Below are 10,810 nucleotides of genomic sequence, written 5' to 3'. Positions count from 1 at the left end.
CCATAGTAAATAAATCAACCATTCCAGGAACCAGGGGCCACAGGAGGGTGTGACTATGGTGGTGCAGGAGCAGGGTTGGTACTGGTTGCTCATGTCTACATATATGTCTTTTTGTGTTTGTTTTTTTTTTTTGTTTGTTTGTTTGTTTTCAAGACAGGGTTTCTCTGTGTAGTCTTGGCTGTCCTGGAACTCTGTAGACCAGGCTGGCCTCGAACTCACACATCCCCCCTGCCTCTGCCTTTCTAGTGCTGGGGTAAAAGCCATTTGCCACCACCTTCCGGCTTGCATATATGTCTTAATATTCATGTGCTTGTACATTAAAAAAAAAAAATCTCAAAGTTGGCTGGGTGCAGTGGGGCACGCCTGTAATCCCAGCACTTGGGAGGCAGAGGAAGGCAGATTGCTGTGAGTTAGAGGCCAGCCTGGTCTACAAAGCAAGTCCAGGATAGCCAAGGCTACACCGAGAAATGCTGTCTCAAAAAATCAAACAACAACATCAACAACAAAAGTCAAAGTTAACTAGGTGTGATACTACATGTCTGTAGTTCCAGCACCAGAGAAACTGAGAAAGATTGCAAGTTCTAGGTCAACATGAGAGATATAGGCCAGCCTGAGTTACATAGTGAGACCTTGTATCCAAAAAAAAAAAAAAAGTTGGGAGCTGGTGAGATGGCTCAGCAGTTAAGAGCACTGTCTGCTCTCTGCTCTTCCAGAGGTCCTGAGTTCAATTCCCAGCAACCACATAGTGGCTCCCAACCCTCTATAATGAGATCTGGTGCCCTCTTCTGGTGTGCAGGTGTACACACAGGCAGAACATTGTATAAATAATAAATAATATATTTATAAAAGTTGCCTGGTAATTTACTGAGGCAACCTGAGGAAAACCCCTAGCTGCAAGAAGATTGACCTTGAGTCACTAAAGACAGGCTTCGAGATCATTCCAGTTTGGAATGATGTGGCAAGAGAAGCGGGGAGCTTCCCATCACTGGGAATCGCTGAGATTATTCTAGCAGATGTTAGATAACTACAAGTCAAAATTATCATTGGTAGGATTACTTCCCTGCGTAGGAGAGTTATCCACTTAACCTCTAAGGTCTCTTCCAACTCGACTCCTGTATTCCTTTAAAAAAATTATTTATTTATTTATTTATTCATTTATTATATGTGCGTTGTTCTGCCTGCATGTACACCTGTGGGCCAGAAGAGGGCATCAGAGCACATTTTAGATGGTGGTGGCCATGTGGTTGCTGGGAATTGAACTCAGGACCTCTGGAAGAGCAGCTAGTGCTCCTAACATCTGAATCACCCTTGCCCTACGTGTGTCTTCAACTTCTTGCAACCCGTTATGGTGCGTGCTATAGACTGAGCACTCCCCCAAATCGCCATGGACTTCAAGCATAGTCCCAGCAAGGGCGGGGCCAGTGAGATGGTAGCGGCTGTGCAACCCTGAGAACCTGAGTTCAAACCCTGGAACCCACGTAAAGGCAGAAGGAGGAAAAAACATCTCCAGAAAGCTATTCTCTGACCTCTGCACACATGCTGTGGCGTACTTGACCACATAGCAACAGTAGCAATGCCTTTACTAAAACTCCTACCTAACAGATGACTAGAAAATGTTACCCTGGTTGGATGCTTGTTTTTCCTTAAGTGTTTGTCTATTTATTTGAGACAGGTCTCACATAGTATACCTGACTGGCTTCAAATTACCTATGTGTCTGAGGATGACCTTGAATTAATTTTTTTTGTTATTGTTGTTTTTGAGACAGGGTTTCTCTGTGTAGCCTTGGCTGGCCTTGAACTCACAGTGATCCACCTTCCTCTGCCTCCTAAGTGCTGGGATTAAAAGCGTGTGCCACCATGCCTGGCTTACTTTCATCTTTTAAAGTTACTATTTTAACTGGGCGAATAAGCTTTATGAGAAGAAATAGCAACAAGCAAAGGGGGAAATATTGAAGCCAGTACAAAGACTGTCCCTGTGGCATCGTCAGAAGGTGCTGTCAGGACACACAGCCTCCAGTACCTGGTGAATCCCAGGACCTATGGCAAACATATTAGAAAAGCAAGCATCGGCCAGGCAGTGCTCACACACGTCTTTATTCCTAGAGCTTGGGAGGCAGAAGCAAGCAGATTGCTGTGAGTTCAAGGGCAGCCTGGTCTACAAAGTAAGTCCAGGACAGCCAAGGCTACACAGAGAGACCCTGTCTCAAAAACAAAAACACAAACACAAACAAAAACAAAAAAGAAAAGCAAGAAGTGCTCTAGATGTGGTGGCTCATGCCTGTAATCTTAGTATTTGGGAGGATAAGGCAGAAGAATTACAAATGAAGCATATAATGAATTCAAAGCTAGCCTAGCTCATCTATGAATGAGTGAGTGAGTAAGCTAATAAATGAGTGTGTGAGTGAATTAATGAATGAGTGATTGAGTGAGTAAATGAACAGATAAATGAATGAATGAATGATGCAAGGACCAATTTTCCCAGAATACACTGACATACATACATTTGCTCACAACTGCAGGATTGCTTTACAATATAAACAGCAGAATTAATTTAGTCTCTGATCATCTGAGGAAAATACAGAACAATACAATAAAAAAAAAAATCTATGAAAGAAATGGCCCAGTCCCCATGCATGTCAGGTCTCCACAAACTCTCTGAGTTCCATCAGAAGGCTGGTTGACTTAGTTAACAGTGATTTTTGCGTTCAGGTGGGTAAATGCCCACTCTGCTTTGTAGCTGTTGTTCTAAAAACTGGCCACACGATGTCACTATTGTCCTGGGGAAATACTTGCACAGTGCTCCTCCCTCTTTGTTTACAGTGCTTTCCCTCTCCCCCTCCCCCCTCCCTTTTTTTTTTAATTAGTATTTGTGAGGGCAGGGGGAAGGGAGAGACGGGAGAAATGGTGACTTAGAGGTTAAGAGTGCTTGTTGCTACTGCAGAGGATCTGGGTTCAATTCTCAGCACCCACATAATGGCTCACAATTACCCATAACCCATACACGTTATGCATACACACATACTGGGGAAAAACACTTGTGTATATAAAAATAAATATGTGTTCCATGTGCATGTATGTGCACGTGTGTCTGTCACCTCTATATCAGAGGACAACTTTGTGGACTTGGCAGTTTTTTTTTATTTCCCCCCAACTTCAAGGCAAGCACTTTTTACCCACTTAGCTATTTCACCAAGCCCCCAAATCCTTTAAAAAGAACTAAGAAATGCCCTTGAGGTGAAAGAGGGCTGTCGGAAAGACTGTTTCCTTAAAGTTTTTCATTAATATGCCAGGCGTGGTGGCGCACACCTTTTAATCCCAGCACTTGGGAGGCAGAGGCAGGTGGGTCGCTGTGAGTTCAAGGCCAGCCTGGTCTACAAAACGAGTCTAGGACAGCCAAGGTTACACAGAGAAACCCTGTCTCGAGGGGGGAAAAAAAGAAGGAAAAAATTTCATTAATTAATCTAGTTTAATTTTTTTTGTTTGTTTGTTTTTTATGTGTATGGGTATTTTACCTGTATGGATGGCTGCGCTCCATGTGCATGCAGTGCCTGATGAGACCAGAAGAGGGCATCAGTTCCTCTGAAACTGAAGTAACACACAGTTTGGTTAGTTGGTTTTCTGAGACAGGGTTTCTCTGTGTAGCCTTGGCTACTCTGGACTCACTTTGTAGACCAGGCTGGCCTCAAAGTCACTGAAATTCATCTGCCTCTACCTCCGCCTCCTTGAGTGCTGGGATCACAGGCATGCACCACCACACCCAGTTTTGTTTTTGTTTTTGTTTTTTTTTCTAAACAGGGTTTCTCTGTGTAGCCCTGGCTGTCCTGGAACTTATTCTGTGGACCAGGCTGGCTTCCACCTTAGAGACCCTCCTGCTTCTGCCTCATGAGTGCTGGGACTAAAAGTGTGTATCACTACACCCAGCTGGCTTGAAATTCTTGTCCAATTCATAGCCGATGGGGATCAGCTGGCAGGTTCTGTTCCACACTGGCCTCTCTTGGGAGCCCCTTGTGATGTTTGGCCATGCCAGCAAGGCCAATCCCACAGGCTATAATCATAACACTTTCCCCCTACACACACTCCAAATCCTTCACTCTCAGAGGATGGCTGATCCCCAGTGAGGCCTGCATCCCTGCAGCCGGACCAATGTTGCAGTAGAAGGGATGGGCTGGCTCCTTTACAAGTGGTGGCCATCACTAAGTGCATCTCACCAGGCTGGTCCTCAGCATGCTTGGCAGCTGGTTCCACTTTATTAAGGATGATTAGACTCCATAGCGCAGCTCTCAAGGCCCCAAGTCCTCAGCCACATCTTCTTAACAGCACCCAACAGTGTCCAGAGCATCCAGTCATTGTTTTGTTTTGTCTTGTTTTTTTTTCTGCATCAAGGTTAAGCAGGTCAGACTCACAAACAGCATCTCACAGCATCTGCCACAGAGTGCCCCACCTCCTCACAGCCCCAGGCTCAGGTCAGTGGCTTACCGGCCCCTCACTGTCCAGGTTCCAGCCACTCTCACTCAGCCACACCAGCAACAGCTTATAGAGAACCCTGGGGAGATGCAGCCAGGACTCAAAAATCGTATTTTGAGCTGGGTGATGGTGGCACACACCTTTAATCCCAGCACTCAGAAAAGCAGAGGCAGGCAGATCTCTGTGAGTTTGGGGCCAGCTTGATCTACAAAGTGAGTCCAGGGCAGCCAGGACTATTAGAAACACCTGTCTCAAAAATCTTTTAAAATGTACTTTGTTTATATTTAATGTACATTTCATATTAATTGATATTTACATATCTTCCTGAAAACTCGCCTTTTTAAAGTGTTAACTGCACAGGGTGGTTTTGAGGATCTTTTTGTTTCTGTTTTTTGGTTTTTGGTTTTGTTTTGTTTTGTTTTGTTTTTTTGAGACAGGGCTTCTCTGTGTAGCCCTGGCTTTTCTGAAACTGGCTCTGTAGATCAGGCTGGCCTTGAAGGAGACTTGGGAGCATCACTTTCCTGTGACAGCTTTGGTCCATTCCTGCAGAGACAGAGTAATGAAGTGAAACTAGCCAAGGAAGTGATAAGCAGAACTAATGAGCATGCAGGTGTTTTCCTGCTGTGTCCCGCCCCCAAGCTCTAGGGCAATCAGGCTGATTGATAGCTGGATGAGGACGCTGCTGTTCTTACTGTGCTTCAGCCCACAGGCTTGGCCATCCATGCCTTTAAGAGTACTGGTTCCTTTAGGTCCCACAAGCCCACCTAAGTTTTTTTGGAGGGGAAGATACTCCAGAGGAGAGAGAAAAAATGTATTCCCCCAAACAGAGGGCAAACTACTTTTAAATTTTCTTAGTAAAATATACTGTGTCTGCATTTGTGTAATTTCCTGCTTGCCGCCCTGGAACTGTTTTGGAGAAGAACTTCAAATCAGTGAATAAATGGGTCCCTGCTGCCATGTCGTTAGGGAGGCTGGATGGAATTGATCCCAAGACCAGACCCCAGTACCCATTTTGCAGCACCCACTACTGTGGCCAAGAGCTTGCACTCTCTGTTGCTTCTTAAAGTACCCAGGATATCTCTCTTCTTCCTCCTCCTCCTCTTCCTCTTCCTCTTCTTCTTTGTTGTTTTGTTTGTTTTTCGAGACAGGGTTTCTCTGTGTAGCCTTGGCTGTCCTGGACTCACTTTGTAGACCAGGCTGGCCTTGAACTCACATTAATCAGCCTGCCTCTGCCTCCCATATGCTGGGATTAAAGGTGTGCGGGGTCTATGTGGCAAGTTCCAAAAATACAGTCCAAAGACTACATCGTTCAAATGACTTTTCTTTCTTCTTTTTTTTTCTTTTTGGTTTTTCGAGAAAGGGTTTCTCTGTGTGTCTTGGCTGTCCTGGACTTGCTCTGTAGACCAGGCTGGCTTCGAACTCACAGCAATCCACCTGCCTCTGCCTCCCAAGTGCTGCGATTACAGGCATACACCACCATGCCGGGCCGACATTCTTTAATTTACCTTTATGTGTATTTGGTGTTTTACATGCATATATGGCTACATGAGACTGTCAGATCTTGGAGTCACAGACAGTTGTGAGCTGCCATGTGGGTGCTGAGATTTGAACCTGTGTCCTCTAGAAGAGCAGTCGGTGCCCTTGACCGCTGAGCCATCGCTCCAGCCCCTTAAATGACTTTCTACTTCAGCATCTCTTAGCGCTATTTGGCTCACCTTTCCCTTAGTTTTCTCTTCCCCTCTTCAAAATACAGTATTCTTGAGATTTTTCTAGAGGCCTTTATAAAGCAGTTTCCCACAGTGCTCAGGTTTTTATTGGCACAGGCGCTATCACTGTTTATAAAGTGGACTTTGTGGCCTTCCTGACTGTGTTATAGTCAGTAGATAACACATTTTAAAGAAAACAGCAACATTTCTTTCATTCTGCCGTCTCCTTAACTGTCAAACGTAACCTGGCTAATGCACTGTAAATAGCTCTAGCATCATCAGATTGTTTTCGTGGTTTGGATTTGCATAAAAAGATAACAGCACTCAGACTCATTCTAGCCATAATGTTTGTGCTTAATGCTGTGAGGAGTTGTACTTTTACCAGCCCACTGAGCACTAGCATTCAATTTGAGTACACAAATCATATGGAAGGCAAAATAATGTCCTCCAAGGTCTGTTGCTCTGCACTGTGCATGGAATGTTACGAAAATAACTGGGCATCATGGGAGTGTATCTACCCTTGACATAGAAATTGAAAATGCATGTAAAATGTTCTTTACAAATGATTAAGAATGGAATATGAATAATTTCAGGCACTTTTCTCATCCTCCTTTTTTTAAAGACAGAAAATACACAGGAGTAGTAAGTAATGAAGATTGGTTTAGGCTAAGGCCACTCTGCCTACCTCTATGGTACCACAATAAATGGTGGCTTAGTTTATGCCTATCACTTTGCTAGTGAAGGTCAGCATAGAATGGCCGCCCATTTTCTAAGAGGCAGTTGGATGATGATGATGATTTTATTATTATTAATTATTATTTATTATTGTTGTTGTTGTTGTTGTTGTTTTGAGACAGGGTTTCTTTGTGTAGCCTTGGCTGGCCTCTTTGTAGACCAGGCCGGCCTCAAACTCATAGAGATTTGCCTGCCTCTGCCTCCCGAGTGCTGGGATTAAAGGCGTGCGCCACCACGCCCAGCTTACACTCTTCTTAACAACATATATCAGTTGACGATGAGTCTAGTCAGAGTTTGAGAATTTTTCTTTTGTTTGGTAGCACATTCCTTTTGCTTTATTATTATTATTCATTGTGCATGAGCGTTTTGTCTGGATGTGTCTATGTACCATTTATGTGCTGGGTGCTCAGAAAGTGTCAGATCCCCTAGAAGTAGAGTTACAAAGGGTTGTGTGCAGCTATGTGGGTGCTGGGAATTGAACCCAGGTCCTCTGGAAGAGCAGCAGAAACTCTTAGGCACAGAGTCATCTCTGCAGCCCCAACACATTCCGTTTTTAGTGAAATAAGAAGTCACCACTTGCCAGGTGTGGTGGTACATGCCTTTAATCCCAGCACTCAGGAAGCCAGGGCAGGTGGATCTCTACGAGTTTCAAGGAAAAAAAGTCACCATTGCTTAATCCTCTTCCCACAATATTCAGAAACACACACTCCACAGAACTTCTTACATATATACCATAATGTTTCATTTTATTCTGTGTAAGCTTGAAGATTTTACATGGGTACCACTGTGTATGTGTGAGCACAGTAGTGCAATGCTATACAAAAGATAACAGTACCACTGAGCTATCCTGTTGTGGGTATTCACCAAAGAAGACTGCGCAGACATGGGTTTACTTTTATTTTTATTTATTTTTTATTTTATTTTATTTTATTTTATTTTTTGGTTTTTCGAGACAGGGTTTCTCTGCGTAGCCTTGGCTGTCCTGGACTCACCACGCCCGGCTTCAGACATGGATTTAAACCAATAGAAAGTTTTTATTAGCCAGCCAGCTGGGTGCTCAGGATCCCAGTGTAGCACCCAGCCTTTCTCAGGGTGAGCTTTTAAACACACACACACACACACACACACACACACACACACACACACACACCAAAAACAAAAATATAAACAAACAAACAAACAAAAGCATGTTCTGGGTAATACACTTCAGTTAACAAGAACAGTTAGGCAGAAGTGGAACTACAGAAGCTAAAAAGCAAAGTTAGTACATTTAGAGACTTTCCCAGAACTATCTAGACTTGGATGGATTAGGCCTTTGTTTTGGTTTTTGGCAGGTGGTGCTGTCTATGTGCTAAATTCTCCAGCCTGAATGGCACATCTACCATAGAGTCAGTTGTGTTAATGTCTGGAGCCCTGTTACAATACCTCTTGTTTGTTTGCTTTTTTGTTTTTGGAGACAGGGGTTTCTTTGTGTTACCCTTGGCTTTCCTGGACTCCTGGCCTCATACTCACAGCGATCCTCCTACCTCTGCCCCCCCAAGTGCTGGGATTAAAGGCGTGTGCCACCATGCCAGGCACCTTCTATATTTTAAAACAATTTGCACCAAGAAGGCATTATTCTATTATACTAATTTATTATACTAATAAATCTGGGATTATTAGTTGTGTTCACATAGACATTAGTGACTATATCCGAGCTAAGATACACATCAGAGACTTCTGCCAGTCTAAGTGTGTTCCAGGGAGTTTCTGTGCAACACATCATTTATGTGCAACAATAGGATATTGTGCACCTCGAACTTGCTGAAGGCATGGAGTACAGCGCCATGGCAGAGTGCTGCCTCACCTAGCTGAAGGCATGGACCAGGGGTACATCGCAATGGCAGAGTGCTGGCTTACCTAGCATCATGCACAAGGTCCTGGCTCAACGCCAGCAACACAACAGTTTGTTAGTGGTGGTGGTACAATTCATGCTCAGTGTTCTTATCATCAAACAAACTAAACACACAAAGAGAGAAGAGGAAACATTTGGAGACAATGGATTTTTACTATCTTGGTTGTGGTGCTGATAATATACATGCATACGTAAGTTCCAACTCAACAAATTGTATACATTATCTTCAATATACCAGTTACACTTCAATAAAACGAGAAGAGATATATTTCAATCAATATTGACTCACATTAATCAACAGAGTGAAAGTGTTGGGTGTGGTGGCACACACCTTTAACACCAGCACTCAAGAGGCAGAGGCAGAGTTTGAGGACAGCCTGGTCTACAGAGTGAATTCCAGGACAGCCAAAGCTATACAGAGAAACCCAGTCTCAAAAAGAAAAAGAAAAAAGAAAAAAGAAACAGAGTATAAGCACTTGGGAAAGCAGAGGCAGGTGGATCTCTATGAGTTCGAGGCCAACCTGGTCTACAAGACAAGTCAAGGACAGGCAAGACTATGCAGAAGAACCCTGTCTCAAAATACATAAACAAGCAAACAAACAAACAGAGTAAAAAGAATCTTTTGAGATAGAGTCTTACTAGTGACCCTGCCTAGCCTAGAGCTTACTATGTAGACCGTTGGGTCTGGAGTCACTCAGAAGAAACACCAAGGCCATCCTGTAGTGAATAACTTTTCCAGGCAACAGTTACTCAGTCTCAATACCAGGATTGAGAACCATAACCAAAAAACAAGCTTGTTACAGTCTTTTGTTTGTTTGTTTTTGTTTTGTTTTTTTCTGAGACAGGGTTTCTCTGTGTAGCCTTGGCTGTCCTGGACTCACTTGGTAGACCAGGCTGGCCTTGAACTCATAGCGATCCGCCTGTCAGTACCAGGAGGACTCATTTTTAACAAGGCAGGATGTGATATGGATCCACCAGCAGCAATCTATCTTGGGACTGGAAACATCTGTCTGTCCTTGGTTAATAGATGGTCCCTTTGTCCTCCCAGAACTAAAGGCCTGTGTAAGTTAAGATGGGGGACAGGCCTAAGGTGGAGTCTGGGTTGTTAGTCCTTTCCTAGACCAGCATAGCTTCTGCCTCTGCCTCCCAAATGCTGTACTAAAAATATATGCCACTATTTCCAACAACATACATAACCTTTAAAAATAAATTCTATAAACATTTTGCAAGAATAACATTGTTCTACATTCTTGCAAAACTTTTAAAAAGTTAGGTTTATTTTATGTGTATGTGTTTGTTTGCATGGATATCTGTGTACCACGTGTGTGCCTAGTACCTATGTAGTTTATAAAGGGCATCAGATCCCCTGGAACTGGAGTTACAGGCAGTTGTGAGCCACCATGTAGGTCCTGGGAACCAAACCCACTTTCTCTGGAAGAGCAGCTAATGCTCTTAACCACCGAGCCATGTAACCAGCCCCTGTTACAAAACTTTTCCATACCTAGCTTAGTAACAGGCAGCTGTAGCCAGCACGGTGGCACAGGAGATGAATGTCCAGGACTTTTAAAGGCAGAATCACATGGACCATGAGGACTGCCCTGCTTACAAATCAAGATCCTGTCTCAGTTTTTTTTTGTTTGTTTGTTTTTTGTTTTTTCCTTTTTGTTTTTCTTTCTCGAGATAGGGTTTCTCTGTGTAGCCCTGACTGTTCTGGACTCACTTTGTAGACCAGGCTGGCCTCGAACTAACAGCGATCTACCTGCCTCTGCCTCCCAAGTGCTGGCATTAAAGGTGTGTGCCACCACTGCCTGGCTTCCCCCTGCCCTTTTTTTTTTAAGGTAGGCATGGTGGTTCACACCTTAATTCCAGCACTCAGGAGGCTGAGCAGGAAAATTACAATGATGACATTGTGAAGACTTGCTTTCCCTTTTGGCATAACTGTAGCCATTTTGTCTTTAACCTCCGTCTTGATCCTAAGGTAAAATCAAGTTTCTGTTCTCAGACTCTGCCT

This window comes from Acomys russatus, chromosome 24, assembly GCF_903995435.1.
Source record: "Acomys russatus chromosome 24, mAcoRus1.1, whole genome shotgun sequence".
NCBI classification, from domain to species: domain Eukaryota; kingdom Metazoa; phylum Chordata; class Mammalia; order Rodentia; family Muridae; genus Acomys; species Acomys russatus.
The sequence above is the reverse complement of the archived record's forward strand: the minus strand, read 5'-3'. Positions refer to the sequence as shown.